A 19,020-nucleotide genomic window follows, 5' to 3' on the forward strand; every position below is an offset into this window, starting at 1 on the left:
AGAAAATCTTGGAATTTTCTTTTTTTTATAATTTCAGGCACTAGTGGGTGATTTTCTGTAACATACCTCTTTGCCCTGGCCCAATGGATTTTATAAAAATGTCTTTTAAAAGACTATCCATAAAAAGAAATAAACATTTTATGGATTTTGCACTATGCCCCAGATGCTATACCAGATGCTTCCTCTATTTCATCAAAGTAATCATGTGAAGTAGGTATTATATTCCTATTTTATAGGTAAGGAAATCAGTGTCATTGTTGTAACCTCTCAAGGAATGGAAATAACCTGGACTGGAGGATGTCTAGAACACAAATGTGCTCAGTCCTGAAATACAGCAGTACTGCAGGTATCTGGAACAGATGAAATAGTTCAAAACACCGCTCCGCAAGGAATAAGCACATGTCACAGCATCCACTGTGATAAATACACATAGTATTGTTGCGTGTATCCCTACAGGGTCTTCTACATTAGTTGGGGTGGAACTGGGACATTTTAAGCCTTTCAGGTGAGGTCGCTAGTGGAGAGTGGGTAAGTCAGTCATCTTTAAGGCCAAGCTGCCCTGTTTGGATCACAGAAAAAATGCTGGAGAACCCCCCAGGGCTCAGTCTTTAGAATTCTTTATATATATCCCACATTTAAAAATCATTTGGTTATGTAGATCCCAAATTTGTATCTCCAGCTTGCACCACTCTTAAATTCTGGATGCATAGATAAATTGACTTCCTGACGTCTTCACAACACATCCCGTGTTCCTCCCGCACTCTCCTTCCCATCAATGGCAAATCAGCTTAGAAGGCCACTAATCACTGTTACTATGTTACCTCTCTGAGCTCATCTCCTAGTGCTCTCTCCTTTGCTCACCCTGTTATAGTCACATGTCCTTCTTGCTGCTGTTCTTTAAGCACACCTGGCAAGCTCCAGCCTCAGGACCTTTGCACTTGCATTTCTCTATTAGGGATGCTTTTGCCCTAGCTATCCACATGGCTGGCTCCCTGATCACCCTCAGGTCTGTACTGTACATGAATGTCTCCTGATAAGACCGTCTCATTTAAGATTGCAATTTCTCCCCTTTCTACTCCCCGACCATCACCAGCACTTTCTGTCCTCCTTCTTGCTTTACCTTTCTGTTTTGCTTATCATGATCTAACCATGTACTTATTTTTTTTATTAACTATAATTCATCAAATCTAAGATGCCTTTGATTGTAAGATGCAATATTATTTTTGGTATCACTTAGGAAAACGGCTTCCAATTATAAATATAAGATGGTGTTGAATATACCACATTATAATTTTAAAGATGCTGAAATGTGAGAAATCATGTCTCTTAGACTGCATGGAACAGATTATTTTCTTTGTTGTTCCTCTCTCCCACCAGAATGCAAACTCCGTATGGATGCAGGTTTTTATCTAGTTCACTGCTGTATCATCTGACACATAGTAGATAATCAACACTTATTGAATGAATGTTAAAGAACTAGTGAAAAAATAAATGAATAAACTTATATGAGCAGAGTTTATCTATTCTAATTGATTTAGGGGATTGAAATCTAAAAAGGAAAAGATCATAGAGGATGTCAGAGTTTGGTCTGAATTTCCTAGGGTTTTCTGGACCCTCTAGAAACAATAAGAGTCTAGATTACCAGGATTATTGGTATTCTTTGGTTGAACATAGGCCAAGACCCTCCAAACAACTTCATTTGAAGATTTGCCTAGAATACTCTTTACCTCCAAACATTTGCCTGGCAAGTTCCATATTATTCAGATTCTCAGCTCAAGAGTTACCTCTTCAGAGAGGAGTCCCAATACTGCCCAGCGTAGAAAAAGTAGCCACCTCCTCCCACCATTCCTACCCCCCAACCCATCCCACCCAATCCCATTCAGTGTCTGCCTCATCACCATATTGCCTTTTCTTCATAGCACTTACCACTATATGAGATTAGAGTTTGTCTCTCCCAAATCCTACTAGAATGCAATCCTATTAGAAAGGGACATTGCGTAGCTTGTTCCTCTCTGATGTCCTCATAGTGTCTAGAACATAGAAAGACCATAATAATTATTTGTGGAATGAGTGAATATACATGGCATAGATAGCTCCCCCCAATCTGCTTTCCCCACCCAGACCCAACAAAGTTCCAGAGAGTTCTGTCAAAGTAATTTTTTTGAGTAAAGTTGCAAATACTCAGGAGAATCTGATTATAAACTTAACATGCTGTTTGGGTGAAAATAACATTAGCCAAAGGGTACCTGTTAATACCTTAACAAGTACCACTTTGTCAGATGGGCAGATTTTTATCTAACCAAAAACAAAGCGATGGGTCAAGTTGGTTAGAGCAAAACCATGTGGTTCAGAGCAGGTGAAAGGAAACGACGGAAGGGAGAGTCCTGAGGAACTAGTTTCCTGGGACCTGAATGTGGAGCAGGGAAGTAGGAAGAACTAAATGGCCCAATTCGGCCTCTTTAAAGTTTTGCCTAGAACCTGACCCCTGACTTGGTCCTTGCCCTTCCTTCCTTGCCTTTGACCTTTACCCTGTGAGGTTTCCTCAGCACCTCTGCGTGGTCATCTCTACTAACCAAGAAAGAACAATCTCTATGTATTTTAGTTTCCTTTTCCAGAAAAAAGGTAATACATTATTTGTACGATGCCATCTGAGATCTAAAACTTTTTTCTTTTGCCCACCTACCATCTTCTTACTATCATTTACACTAATTCTTTCTTTGTACTATCTCTAATGGAAAGAAAATAATACATATATAGCATGTAATTATTAGAACATCTCTTCCTAAACTGAGAGAGCCTCAAATTCTATACTTAATAGTCAGGCTGATGAATGAAAAAACTCAGCTTTATTTACTTTAACGTGGGGCAAGGGGAAGGGGGAGGTGACTGGAAGGACTCGCACCAGTGTATATGAGACAAATTTAGTCAACCCACTTTGCTTAGACATTTCTCAGTTTTCTCCAGTTTAAATATTCCAGATCTTTAAGCCTTTTCCTTTGTGGCCTATTTCACAAAACTTTAATTGGTTTTGTGGTTCTTTCATAAAGTCATCTCGATTCTTTTTCTTCTTCCTAATAATATGAAAACTTTCCAACCAGTAGATTTCTTTTGAATCTCTGAATTCTAAACACGCATTTATACCCTCACTTAAGAAAACTATGTATCTTTAAATAATTTTTTTTGACCTCTAACTACATTATGCCAATCAGCTTTTGAATCAGAATGTGTGCCTTAGACCAGGATTGTTCAAAATTTGGTAAAATAAGAAAAATGAAAACAGACATTAGAAAGATTAACAATGTATTTTAGGGATAATTTAATGAGGGATAGAGAATTGAAAACTTTAGACATAGACAACCCACTGTTTATGAAAAGCCTAGACTTGAGCATTTGTATGTTAATTTGTGTGTAAATTCTGTGTTAAAAGCCAGATTTTAAAACAAATATCTTTGAGGGAGGATTTGGTATGTAGGAAAGATTATTCAGAATTTCTTAATTAAAGATAAAAATTATAAATAGTAGTTTTTTAAGGTTTAAATTCAGTTTACAAATAATAGTCTAAGTCCAGTAAGTATTTTTAATTACAGTTTAGGGCCATCAATTAATGTTTGGACTCATTTACAGTTAAATGAACTCCTTTGGACAACTTAAACTCTATTTAAAAATTTAAAATATTCATTTTCTTTTTAACATTATAATTGTCTGATTTAACAAAATCTTCCTGGTATCAAACCATAAATCTAATAAACTTATAAGTAAAATGAACTTTAAGATCTCTTACCTATTCTGTGTATCAGGTTGTTAAGATTTCAATTTAAATCACAAGTCTAAGTCAATTACTTATTACATGTTTTAAATTGTAACTAAAAAACTGATCTGTTAACTTTACTGGCCAAATTTCAAACATTAGAAGTACCAAAAATACTAAGTATACACAATTTCCTAACACAAAATAAGTTAATCTCATGAAAAGCTTTCTAAATCTTGGAGTTGAAAGATGCTTAGATACCAAGGAGGTAATTATGTCATCCTTCACAATTTGGGGGATTGTGTCCCCAAGTAATTTTTACATTGTCTTTTCAGCTTGCTTAAGCTTTATAAGGACCAGATGGTATAGGCTGAGACAACATTGGACCCTTGTTTGTAACACAGAAAGCACATACTAGCGTACTGAGCCCTATTCATAAACTCTAACAGAGAGTTCATCATTTAAAACAAAAGATGGTCACTTAGCCAAAGACATTAGATTCGAGTCATTTTATTACTTAATTTTCAAGTCATATTAGGATCAGTGACCACTCTTGAAAAATGCCTCATTTGATTGGATTTTGGATTTGTTTGACTTTTGAGGTATTTAAATGTCTTTTAAGTCAAGGCATTAATGTCTTTTAAGCTTGCATTTTTCTCATATGTCTAAGGATTTATGATATAAAATAATAATCTATTAAATTCTATCTCTATCTTATGGATTTGTCTGCCTATTTTATCATAAATTCTTGGATCATCAAAATGATGCCTTACAAATCCTCTTCTAAAAATGTATCCAAGGAAATATTTATAGATGTGCAAAAAATTGACCACAGGGATTTCATCACAGTATTATTTTTAGTAGAAAATGGCCTAAATGTCAAACAAAGTCTCCTTTGTTATTAAAAAATTCCACAAAGGCAGGAACTGAAGTTTGTTCATTTTATCTCTCTTTTCATCTAAAATCTGTTTCATGGTATTGTACATAGAAGGTGTTTAATAAATGCTTGTTAACTAAATATATAACTGAATAGTCTCTTCAATGTTCCTTGGCATCAGTTGTGGCACTAAATGTGTGATTTGAGATGATTTTGTATTCCAAGACATCTCTATTAGCCATTCTTTCAAATGAGTAATTGATGTATTTTAGGTTTTATGTCAAGTGCTTGGCAAACTCATATCTTCAATCCTCTCTTTATAATAATAAGACATGGCCCCTAAGCCCCTCTATGTAAAATTCTAGATCTGCCACTCCTCCATAAAATGCAGTTTTGAAAAGAAAAGAGAGAAAGGAACTTCTTAATACTCTTCATCATATTTGTCCAATGTAAGCAGAGAATGTGACCAAGAAGAGGGTCCTCCAAACCAGCTAAGAGCTGCCTCTGTTTTGCTATCAGTTTATCATAACCAAATGCTTACATTTTCCAAAGTTTGTACGATAAACATGGATTCTTCTTATAATATAGTAAAATAGGCTTTAAAATTATGTTTAAATAATTCTACAATCTGCTTTCAATGTTTTCCACCAATTGTCGAGGAGCTCTTATTGGTCAATGGTAGGGGTGTAGACGCTATTGAAGTTGCACACCACAGGCTTTGAGGCTGGGGCTCTGCATGGCAGAGGGCTGAAATGCACCATCATTGTAAACTTTGCCGACACCACACTGTGAGTGAACTTGATACTGCAGACAGTGAAAGAGGGGGTCCAGAAAATATCCCAAAACTTCAGTGACAAGCTCTTCTAGTTCCTGTGGGCACTGCTCCCCTCCTTGAAATGGAAACGATAACAGTTTTGCAAATCTAGCTTTTCCAAGTCTTTACGTAATAGGCCAAAAGTTCTGGTTTCCAAGATGAAGCAGACAGATAACCAGACAACACTCTTTGGACTATAAAAGGAGTACAGATACTGTTCCCATCAATGTTGAATAAAGGGGTGAGGCCTAAGGTCGGCAGGCCTAAAGAGGAAGAGCGGGAAGTGGGAAGGCCTCACAGGAGTTTACTTCTGTCTACACTGGGTGGAGTTGCTGGGAGGCATTACATCCTTGGCAGTAATAGAAACTGGTATGATAACAAATTATGTCCTCCCCCCTAAATTGTGAGAGCTTGTGCATAAATGAGAAAGCAGGAAATATGTTTCTGGGGTCTCACTGGGAACCTCAAGATTGGCAAATTAGGCACCAAGATTGGCACCATTAACAATCATCTTGGAATGTGATGGCCTGTTGGTGTCCTCCCAATCAAGCCCCCATTTCAATCTGTTCCCACGCTACCCTCCCATTCTACCCCAAGAACTCCGGATCTCTCCCTAAGCTTTGGTTCCCCTGTGCTCTGTGCCTCTCCCTTAGTTACCCGCTGCAAACTGAAGAACAGAAGTAGGAAATCATTGTGATATGTGATATGGACACTGACATGTATGTGATGTGCAACATGGTGTGGTTAAAGGCAAACAACACCCACATTCTCATCCGGGTTCTGTAGGCTCACTAAGCCTATTTCATCACAGTTAAAATGAGGATGATAACACACACTTCCCAACCTTGCTGTCGGGATGAAATGAGATTGTGTCTGCAAAAGCACCAGGCCTTGTGCCCAACTTAATAAGTGATTGGAAGGTGAACCAGTATATTTTTCAAAGCGTGAGAATATGGCCAATAACAGATGAATTATTTTGTAGTCTAATTACTTTCCTTCTTTGGTTTTGTAACAGGTCTCCCCTTAGCTCTTGCTCATTTCTAGACAGAGGAAATTTTAGACACAATAACCATATCCAACTTAAACAGTGTTAGGAACAATGTGCTATGCTATTGACCATGAAAATGCAGACACATTGAACATATGATCCTCCATATGGCTTTCACATGTAGAGACTTTGGGTCCTAAGTCAGGCCAATTGTCTGTCATTGTCGACAGTGTACTGCTCACACAGGTGCTGCCTCTGCAAAGACAAGGCCTTTCTTGGCTGCTTTAGACTGCGCTTTCCTTATTGAGTACAACTATTAGCACTTACCAGCTGGGAAACTCCCACAGACGCTTGGCCATGAAAATAACATTCATCATACAGTCCCCGTTTATTGAACACTTTGTGCTCGCCACATTCTTACAATGACGCTGCAAAGTAGCTATGATTATTCCAGCTTTACAAATGAAGGCACTGAGGCTAAAAGAGATCAGGTAACAACGGTAGAGCTTTGATTCAACACGTGAAGTTTTCACTACCCCAACTACCTTCCAAATATGCTTATTGTTTTTAGTATTTCTTCACTTGGGATTTTTAATTTGCAGGATAATTAATTCATTTGTGTCCCTCCATAAACTATTAATGGCAATGCCTCTGAACAAGGAAGTATATTTCAATGCTGTTTGTGCGTTTCCTCTTCACGTCTAAGCTGTGGTCATCTGGTAAGTCAAACTAGTCCCTCTAACTCTAAGGCACTCCGCCGTACACTTTCAGGACGAAGCTAGGGATGCTACCTAGTCTCTGCACATGCTTGTCAAACTAAATTAATGAAGAAAAAGGGAGACCATAATGAGAACCCCCAAATCACTGCTACCCCTCAGAATTTGAACCTGAGACCTTATGTCAGTATGTATTAATACTGACTCAGAAAGTCAGTGTTTGGGCTCATTTGGTGAAGGCTCAGCTGTCACCAATTTTCCAAATGAAGAATTTGAGTTATTTGTTTTTCAGGATGAGGTGAGCCAGCGCAGGGCTAGCTCAAATCCTCGCTTCTCAAATGTTTTTTAAAAAATAAATTGGAAAGTTGATATGTAGTTACAGCCAAACATATTCAAAGGGTGGCAATGCTTCTTGTCACCCAATTTTTAAAAACAGCTTACCTATGCATTACTCATATAGACATTCAGCTATTACTAAATATATTCTCTTTCTAAGATGCTAACTGCCAAGATTCAGCCCACAGGCGTATTTTTACAAGCAAGTTACATATCCCTGAAAAATTATTGTAGAAATACACAATAATGCCTACATCCCCAGGGCCAAAATCCACAAGCAGCTTCTACAGACCTGTGTGCCATAGGAGGTAACAGTTTTTCCCAGCTGAAAAGAACTCATAAAAATCTCAAAGGAAATGAAAACATCTTTTTAAAAACATGAAGCATCCAGTCTCATAAGAAGGGAAAACACAAGCTAAAAATACATGCCATGTTCTTCCCAATCATGTTTATGGTACTCATAAATAAGATCCTATGTATTTTATTCATACATATACCATAAATATTCATTTGTATTTATTCAATAGCAATGGGGCTAGAGGTTCCTGACAAAAACCAAAGTTTTGTCATTTGTACTCATGTGATTTGGTCCCTATGGATTTGATTAGGGTCAACAACATCACACCTGTGAATTATAACTGGTGCTTAGAGAAATGTCATCACCAGCTAAATAGCAAACATTTAGTGAGTGTTTACAGCATGTAAGACACTGTGCTAGGCACTGTGGCCATGTTCAAAATAAAAGATAAAATCCTTCTCTTAAAAATAAGAATTAAACTGAATCCAGATATTATTACCATGTACTTAATATGGTAAAAACATATAACTGATATCTATAGACCTTTGAAGGCAGAGCTGTGGAAAAAACATACTTTTTAAGAAGTCTGAGTTGAGAACAATTTGTCAGTCAATATTTTAAGATGATCCATCTTTGCAATTATGAGGTTCTCTCTAGGTATATTGATTCTAGTACCTTGTATATCGTTGAGAGAGGCATTCGCCAAAATGCATTCTAGTTTGAACTGAGTAAAACAACTTAATGAGGATTTTGCAGAGTCTTTAATTTGGTAATGAGTTACCCAAACATATTCTACATTAGGTTTTTTTTTTATAGCACGTTTACTAACATCTGATGGTAGTAATGTTTATATCTATGTTTTATCTTCTTAAGAGACTGGAAGTTCAAAGAGATTTTTATTTTCCAATTTTGTGCTTTCTTTCTGTTATCCAAAACAATTAATTCATCAGAGTGACTACCTTCTATCTGAGTAGTGTCATGTGATGTAATTTTAGTCTCATTTGCATGTCTCTTGATGTCTGGGTAAGAGCAAGCCAAATGACATCATGCTTTGTTGCACAAACAAGAATTTTCCAGTAATTTGAATAAAAGAAAGTGGCAGGAAAATTGAATCGATACATTGCGCATGATGTATAGACATTGCGCATGATGTATAGACTTGACCTCGAGAACCCGTGCTCTGGGTAACAACTCATTGTCTTGGATCTGTCGTGTATATATTACATCCCTATGCATTCCAGCTTATGGCATTTTGTTAACATCAGCATAGTTAAAATCATAAACCTTTACAAAACTGTTTTAATGACTGTATTTTGCAGGACATGATCAAAATTATTAGCAGAACAAAGTAATAAATGAAAGTCAAACATTAAAGAGAAATATTAACTGCAATGCTCATGGCAGTGCATCAAAGGATTCATCATGTGGGAAAGCAAAGGCATCATGTAGACAAGCAGAATAAAACCCACAAACACCTTTCCACTGTTAATTCTATATTGATGATTTAGTTTTCATACAACATCAGCCATCATATTCATGCTGTAGATTTGTATTATATTGGTGTTATTTGGCTTTGATTTGTAAATTTGCTTTGGTTTTATTGTGAAAGCCACAATAATTAGGAATTTTACCCTAGTCTTATATTTGTTTATATTTTTAAATAATAGTATATTAAAAATAACTTAAGTCAATATTTGGGATCTTCAAATTTCTTCCTTTCCTTTTTCTCAATTTGGAAAAACATTGATAGAATGAAAAGAACCTTAAAGTTAGATTTAGAAAGAATTGGGTTCCAGTGCAACATTTAAATCTTTCTGAGCCTCTATTTTCTCATCTGTGAAACTGTAAGAATGCTGAAACCACCTTTCTCACTCACAGAGCATTGGTTGAAGGTACCTAGATCCATGTGTGACACATAACAGGAGTTATAAATAGTAGCTGATTTTTCATCAGTAACAATCTGTTAAAATGTGTCCTTATACTGTTTTTATAGACCAAAGTTGAACATTACATTTTCTACTAGACTAGGTCCAATAGTTGAACTGGGCAGCAAAGCTAATCAACCCAATAACAAAAGAATGGCTTAGTCATTCTACATGATTCTGTTATGAAATAATAATAATTAATATATTTATATAAGTAGATATAAATATATCACTAAATATACCCAAGTGTTAAAATCAATATCTGGTGAGTTGAAGCTTAATATTACCATCATAGAATCAACTTCTGGGATGTAAAAATGATTACAATTTTATTATTAAAAATTAAACAAATATTCAACATTTGATATTATAGTTCAAGTATGATCATTTCTTAGCATAGTCAGTTGTTAGATCATTCTAGAATCTACATTTTTGTTATTGGAAAGATGCCCTCTTTCAAATGACAGTACTAATTTTTTTGTGTGCAAAGCAGAAAATGTTTTTCAGTAACATGTTTTCTGGAAGAAAATTTGTACCTAGTTTTTATAGTGAATAAGCCTGAAAAATCTTTACACAGTTGGCAAGCTATAACAGTTATTTTAACTGGTTTTTTGTTTTTATTTCTTGAACCCATAGACTCAAAACCATAAGGAATTATCTTTTTAAACCATTCTTAAAAAGATTCTAGTTTTTAAATTTGAGTGGTCAGTACAAGGGATGTTTTGAGTACCTTATCTTTCTTTCCTTCATAAGCTTTGTTTTTATCATGAATATTATTATACATACTTTTAGGGCTTTTTATCTTTGTAGAATTATAGATAGTAACATATAATTATTTTAATTCATCCTCACAAGGTATAAAGAAATCTCAAATAGAGACTTTTCTTAAAAAATGGCCTAACTAGAATTAAGCAACTAAAAATTAAAAATTACACTAACTATAAGTATTCTAAAGGTGATTTTTGTTAGTTAGGAATCCCAGTCCACAAAATGACTCTATTCAGATTAGCATTATGGTATAATGACAACAATATCCATCTGTACTTTTCTGTCTTATACGACTGCTTGGGTGTCTCTGAACATTTGTTTGTAGAACTTTTGTGATTATCCTTGAAGTTATCTAGTTAATGTCTCCACTAAGTATGTCCACAATCCTTTATCTCCAATTTAAAAATCCAAAAGTTCTGAAAAATGAAAATATTTTAGAAACACTTTTGGCCTCAAAATCCCTCTGATATGAAGCTTGGTGGAAATAGTCATACATTGTGTTATGCAGTTTCATCATTTTGTTCGCTAATCCTCTACCTCCACCTTCCTGGGAGGAATTGATAAATACAGTGCATATAGTGTTACCTTTCTAAAATCTGAATATTTCTGAATTCCACTAAGATATATGGGACAAGGAGATTATGAACGTATATTCATAGTAACTGTCAATCTTTTAACTATTTGAGAGCTCTTAATAATTGGGAGTCATATATAAAATTAGTAAACTTACCATTAACTATTACAGCATTTTATTCTCGGAGTAGTCAAAATGCATTTATGCTTCAACTGATAAAATTTGAACAAAGCACACACATGGACATTTACTCTAAGTACTTTCTAGAATGGTTTTAAATAGGAATTATAATATTTCTATAAGTAGATATAAATTCATTGTAATATTTCATTTCCAAAATGCTAATATATAAACATTTTAATCACTTATTTTTGAAAGCAAATATTCAGATATTAATATTAATCTGAATAATGTACCTTATTTGTTTCACTGTTACTACATTATGGAGTTGGCACTCAGCTATTCTGACTTTTAAAAGCCAAGGTTAAGTCTGAAACTGTAGCCAAATAGTCAATTTTGGCTGACTACTGAGGTTGAAGCCTGCCAGGCTTTAGTGAATCCTAAATTATATATGTATTTTCAATTTTTTTTTAAAGTCCATTATTACATTTTGAAATGGTCTGGACCCATAAAATTTAATATACAATGGACATTTGTAACACTGGTAATTACTTTTCAAAAATCAAATTATAGAGCTTTCTTCTTTAGCACTTAAGCATAAATTTACCTAAAAGCAAGACTTTTTTTTTAACCAAGGGAAAGGACAGGATTATGTCTGGGGAAGGGATGGATAACATATGTGTGGGTGGGGGTGGAACCATGAATATGGGGTCTATATTCAAATTTCAGTTCTAGTTTTTTTGCAGCTGAATGATTTGGGGACAGTTACTTATTTTCCAGATGCTTGGTATCTTCATTTATAAAACTGAGGCAACATATAATGTGGGGGGTGGGGGAGGCACGGGGAGGGCTGTGCAACACAGAGAAGACAAGTAGTGATTCTACAGCATCTTACTGCGCTGATGGACAGTGACTGTAATGGGGTTTGTGGGGGGGACTTGATGGGGGGAGTCTAGTAAACATAATGTTCTTCATGTAATTGTAGATTAATGATAATAAAATGAATTTTAAAAAACTGAGGCAATAAAATCACCCTTCTAGAGTGTCAATAATGTTAAACAGGTTAATTTATGTAAGTGTATGGATAGAGCCCATCACCTAGTGAACAGGAAACAATTACATGGCCCATTTCTTAGTGGAAAGGGTTTTGAAGGGGGCAAATGCAAGATTCGATTAAGCTTCTGACTTTACTAAGGGAACTAAATGAGTAAGTGCGTCTTGGCTTGTTACTGTGCCCATGGAATTCTCTGTCGTCCAGGGATGGCTGAGATCCTGAGGTAAGAGGTACTGTGACAGAGATACTGTGACAGAGAGAAGTGGTATTCTGATCAGTTCCTTCAGCCACATTGCACATGTGCCACAGAGGAAGGCTTTCATTTCACCATCCCCCCGTTGTGCTTTCTCCAGAGCTTTTAGCTAAGATGGCTACTGGATTCAGCTCTTCTCTGTCCCTCCGGGAGCTGTGAGATTCAACTGAGCAGCTACATTCCGGTCCTTTCTCAACACCAGGAAAATCCCTGACATCACCCATCACCTCAATCATCTCTTGAAAAATGGAGGAGTGGGAGAACACTGCAAAAATGGGGCTGGAATTCATCCTATTCCATGTAAATTTTAGTGTCATCCCTTGAGAGTTCAGTTCCTGACCTGTAGTCTGGGAGAACTGGGGGTGTTTCTATTACTTGTCATTATCAACTGTGATGTTATTGTTACTTACAGTACACAAAGATGTTTTTTTTTTTCCTGAAATAGGGCAAATTTAAGTGTGAGGAATGACCTTTAAAAGTAAAAATAAGCCTCTCATCTTTTGAGGATAATGTTTAGAAAATGTAACTGGTCATTTAAGACAAAGCGTCGTTAAGTGATTGAGCATTGTTTTCAGGAATTCACTGAATAATCTCATTTTGGATTCTTGACTTCAATATTTTTATGACAAGAATTGTCATTATATCTCTGTTTATTTGTTGTTTTGCTACAATTGCATCCTCTTTTGGAGTTTTCACTTTTTTCGTGGAATGTTAAACATGATTTCCTAGGTGCCAGGAGAAAAATGAGACCATTTTAGAGAGCTGGAAATCTACCGTATCTCACCCACGACGCCAGTGAAAACAACCGACAAGCCAATAAGGAGAGACAAGGGAAATGCCATGTCCGCAAGGGGCCATTCGACAGCCTGGCAGGGAAGGGTGCAGGGGCTGCGGGATGGTTCACTCCCCTCGAGCCCCTTAGACCCCTTGAGCCCTTCCGCTTCAGCAGACCATTATTTGCATCTACTTTGTGGAGGAAACAGCGACCAGGTGTGATGGGCTTCCCTCTCTCTGCCGCCCTTCACCACCACCTTCCCTGCATTTCTGAAGAGAAGGGACTCACTTCCTGTGACAGGGAAACCCCTCTTCTCCATGGGATCTCATCCTTCCCGGTCTTCCCTATGGCCTGTGCTCCTCGGCTGCCCTTCCCTGACGTTTCCGTCACCCTTGCTGGTTTGACTTCTCTGCGACTTGTAAACGTGTTCTACTTCCCCTATGTCTGTCCTAACGTCCCACCAGTTTTTCTTCCTTTATTAATTACTAAACCATCAGTCTTAAACCCAGGCCTGTGCTTTACAGTCTCCCAAAAGCGGTCCTCCCGAAGGTCCCCCGGCCTTTTCTCTGTCCTCGTCCTCTCTGCTCTCAGCAGCGGCTGCCCCTGCTGACTGTTTCCTTCCGTGCTGGAACCCCCTTGGAGTCTTAGGCTCCCCTCTCTGACCATCGACTTCACTATGCTTCATACACTTTTCTTTCTCTCCTACTCCTTAAACAAGTGCTACTAAGTGTCTTTCTGGATCCTGTTGTCCCACTCTCTGTGCTCTCTGTTGGAGAGCTTATCTCAATTCTTTCAACTTTTTGCAAATGATTCCCAAAGCTGTTTCCAACCCTGACTTCTCTCCTAAGTCAGCACCTCAATTTCCAGTTGCCTGCTACATGCCTCCGCATCCCCCAAACAATTTAAGATTTAAAATCAAAGCAAAAGGTGTGATCTCCTCTATGGAACTCTCTCACCTGGATCAATGAATGCATTTCCAACCTCCAGGAACCTTTGGGCGCCCATTCAGCTTCTTGTCTTGCTCTCATTCCCTCCATGAATTTAAGTAAAAAAGACCAGACTTCGGAACCATATCCACTTGGGTTGAATTCCCTCTTCTGCTCCATTTTAGAACTGTGACCTCAGACTAATTGCTTAATCTCCCTGAGTTTCCTCATCTAAATTAATCAAGCATCTATATTTACCCAACATAGATGCTGCACCAATTAAATGAGAAATTTTACAAAGCACAGGTCCGTGCCTGACATATAATAGACATGCAAATCACTTTTCTACATTTTTCTTTCCACTTTTGTTTCCAGATAGTCAATACTGTCTTAGAATTTTCTCCCTTGATGTCACTGACACTATCACCACCTTAGTTTCCTGTCTCATTATCACTTGCCTAGATCATTGCAACTTTTTGAAAATATTTTCTTGCCTGCACCATCTCCCAGCCTCCTGACCACCCTTCTTACTACTGCTCACATTCTTTCTAGAGTACTGACTTAATCTTGTAATGCCATGGAACATACAGAATAGATTATAAACTTCCCATCTTTGTATTCAAATTACTCGAAAATCTGGTTCTCTTCAGCCTTTTAAAATCACTATTACCTATGCAGCTCTTCAGCTGGTACATTAGCCAAACTGGACTCTGAATTAGACATTCTTTACCTTCCCACCCTGCTAGCTTTGCTCACTCAATGCTCTTTGCCAGTCAGTGCTGTCCTAGGGCCTGGTCAGGCCATGTGGCCATTGGCCTGTCGTCTGCATTTAGTGAAATGGTCTCCTTCTGAGAAGAGACCAAGGGGAGGTAACCTTTATTGACACAGAAATTATGTGCCAGGAACAATTCTAAGTTCTTTAGAAGTATTAATTCATTTACCCTTTTAACAAGCCTATGAGTTAGGTACTATGATAATCCTACTTCAAAAAATTAGGTGTATATAACTGCTGAATCACTATGTCGTACACCTGAACCCAATGGAAGATTGTGTATCAACTATACTTCAACATTAAAAGAAATCAGGATGCTGAGGCACACACACAAAAAGTATGTCATGTGCCCAAGATTATAATAAAAAGCTAATAAATAGCAGAGCTGAGCTTCAACTACAGATGGTCCAGACGGTAGAGTCTGTGCACTTAACTCATCCCCATGCTGTTCTCCTAAAGGTTTGCTGGTGCAGAGCGATTGGGGGGCAGTTCTAGCCAGGGTTACCAGTCCACACCAAGCTAGACACTCACAGGCAGGATGAGATGTAAAAGCCAAACAGGGCAGGAATAAGACGCAACGAGGTGTGAGGAGGTCCGAGCCTGACAGCTTCAAGAAGAGCAGACAGAATTCTGTGCGCAAAGCTGAGGGCTCATGCCTGCCTTCCGTGCAGTACCTGTGGTCTGCTGCGGTCACACTGGGAACTGGTCAGGGACCCACCATGGGCACGGTGCCTTGTTAACAGTCATTTGTGTGTCCCTATCCCCCATGAGAGAAGAGCCTCCAGAGAGGAGCAATCATGTGTCCCTCACCGTGCGGCCTCCCTACTGTCTGACATAGCACCTTTATTCACTCAACCAGCGTGTATCGAGTGCCTGTTTGCGTTACGGACACTGGACACTGGAGGGCTTAGGAGCATTTTGTGGTTCCTTCCCTTGGAGTTGCCCTGGTGCTTTTTCTCTGATCTGATCTGTAAATTGTATTTGTACAAGACATCTGATTGCCAAGAGTCTTCTCCCCAGTCTTTGCAGAGGCTGTACAAATTGCCTAAAATCTGCAGGGCTGTCTGGAAATGAATTAGGGCTAAGACTTAAAGAAATGGCTCTGGGGAGTTTTAATCAGAACTGCAAATGTATCACACAGATTCCTTGGCATGTGGCAAATCAAACCTGATCTCAGTAAAATTGCCACACTTATCTCAGTTACAAGTGTTGTGCCTCACTCTTCTCTGTCTTCCCTCTGGTGTCCGCACAGACTCTACAGTAAGTGAGCTCTCTGTGCTAGGTGATAAGAAATGCTGGGGAAAATTTCATATCTAAACATTTTCTCTTTTTGTCCTTGAAGTTTAAAGTTGTTTTCCTGGGGGAATGTTGGCCATTACAAGACAGAAGATCTTGGGTTATTTGTCACAAGTCTCCAACTCTAGAATTTAATAATAGCAGGGGGGAAAGAAGTTCAAGATTAATGTCTCTATTTTAAAAACTTACACAAAGTAATGTTCATTCCTTTCAATATTGAACACCAACCAAGAAACTCAATGTTTTGCTTACATTTGGAATAAAAAAGAGGTTTTTGTTTATTGCCATTTCCCCTAAATCATGTAATTCTAGGAATTTTGAAATTACTGTAACTACTCCCTGACCTTCAGGCAGAACTACGTGTAAGAATTTCCCTGAGCAGCTGAGCATTTGTCCTGTTTTTAGGTATCTTCAGAGCAGATTGCACAACTACCACCAGTGATCTGTTGTAGTGCTTCATAGTTCGGGTCGTATTTCTAATCTGATCTCTCTGACATTTCTTTCTCTTCTCTTCTGTGGAGCTGGAGAACAACTGGGTAATTTTGGATAATTACTTTGCAAAGTCATTTCTCTGTCCCAAGAAGGGACATAAAATCATTTAGGAAATGGAGCTCCTGAATTGTACCCCCTTGCCTGTGGGGCCTTCCTGAATATCAAAGATGCTTATATGAATATCAAGAAAAATTACGTGGGCATATGGTGTAACTGAACTTGGAGCACAGATATTTGAGATTGAGTCCTGGTGCTGACTAGCTATATGGCTTTAAAGGAATATAATATAATCTTTTTTTTAATTGAAATACTATTGACATACAATCTTTTATCAGTTTCAGGTATACAACACAGTGGTTCAACAGTTTACCCATATTATTAAATCCTCCCCACCCCAGTATCTGTCAACATAGGAAGATGTTACAGGACTATTAACTATATTCTCCATGCTGCACTACTATCCCTGGGACTAACCTACATATAATATAAGCTTTATGAGATTCAGTTTCTCTGTGTGTAAAATAAGATCAGAACCCAACAGAGTTGGGTTGTATATATGCAGAGCATGACTATTGGTATCCCAGGTATAAATTTCCAAATCCTTTTCCATTTCTACTTCAGCCTTATGGAAGAGATTATTCTTTATCTTATATTAAAAATATCTAAAACCATTCTTTTGGGGGTGGGAACATTCTGTTGAGCCATAATCCGATATTCTTCAATTATCACCGAAGAATAGGACATGATACTTACGTGCCTACCTTCTTGATGAAGCTGTAAATTTTTTAGGGCAGGGATTCTGCTTTATTCATCTTTATAGCCTCCACTGCCTGCACAATGCTCAGAGAACGCATTGAGCAAATATTTCTGAGATTCAAAAGGTGCCGACTGAATTACTGATTCCCTAAAAAGAGACTTGTACCATTAATTACTAGTAACTCCTTCCCATCATCAAGTGTAAGAAAAATGCTTTCCTTCCTGTCCCCCACACCATAAAGATCCTTAATATCGAGTAATAGAATATATCCTAAATCCTAGAAACTCTTCTTTGCCCTGAAGCTGTATATTCATCCTAAAAGACACAAACATTGCTGATTACAGATGAGTAGACTAATTATTAAGCAGAGAGGCAAGTAAGATATTTAAAGAGACATTACTAAAAGAAGCAAAGAACATTTAAATGGCAAATATTTTACTCCTGGGACTTGGCTGAAGCATTTGAAAGTCTTGGGGCCAGTTATGTGAACTCAAGACTGTTGGGAGGGTAGTTAGAGCTCTGTGGGTGCTGGAAAAGAATATGCCTTTTCTTTACACAAGCTCCCAGAACTAGTTCTCATGAATGCCTAAAATATTTCGTGTGGTGTTTTAAAAAGTCACGTCAGGAGTTTTTTTCTTTTTCCCCCCTTGCTTTAAGAGAAACTATTGTCCTCTTGAGCTTCTTTTCAAACACAATTTGCTTCATGTTGGTGTATGTTGTTGAATATTTGTAGCAACTTCATAAGTTCTTTAGATTTTTCAGTTTGACTGTGTGATTTAAACCTTCTCTATTTAAGATGCAAATTCGCCAGAAGGGATACAAATAAGAAAGTTTTAGTTTTTCCTTTTCTTTTTAGTTGACCTCATCAAACAAAAGGACCTACTTGAGTTCACTTTCCATGGTCTGGAGGAGGAAATAAAAGACTTTCTCTCCTAAAGATCCTGGGAATCAGGCATTTTTTGCACATTTGACCCAGAAGGGCTAATGGTCTAAGTACCTGAGGTCGTACCGGAGCCCACTAACTAGACAGTGTTTTTAGGGTGGGCAGAGCCTGTTCATAGCCCTTGGGTTACACAAGACTATCCAGACCCAACTGTAGACATTTCTGGTCAATTACAGTGACTCTTTGCTATTCCACATGAATGTAACCTTATCATTCCTCACCGTTCAGAACTCCAGGTCCTTGAAAGGAAATCCTCTCCCCATCCCTGGTGCAGAGAATAACACCACAGATAAAGTATGTGATTTGAATGACCGTTATCATGCAGAGGAAAGACACATTCTGAGGGTTACTCTTCATAGTCAGGGGGACCCTGTGACTGGAGCCTGTCCTCCTGAAACTTCAACCCCTTTTGCAAGTTCTAGATGCCGTTCTTACCTTTAGCGTAGACCAGGGAAATAGGCCAGAGTTAAGCCATGTGACTGGAAATTAATTTGGAATCTACACCTCACTTTTGACAGACTGCCTTGTTAAGTTTAATGCCTATCCTACCAACTCGGAGAAACGATATAAAATAAGCCTTCTGTCAAA

This window comes from Manis javanica, chromosome 15, assembly GCF_040802235.1.
Source record: "Manis javanica isolate MJ-LG chromosome 15, MJ_LKY, whole genome shotgun sequence".
NCBI lineage: Eukaryota > Metazoa > Chordata > Mammalia > Pholidota > Manidae > Manis > Manis javanica.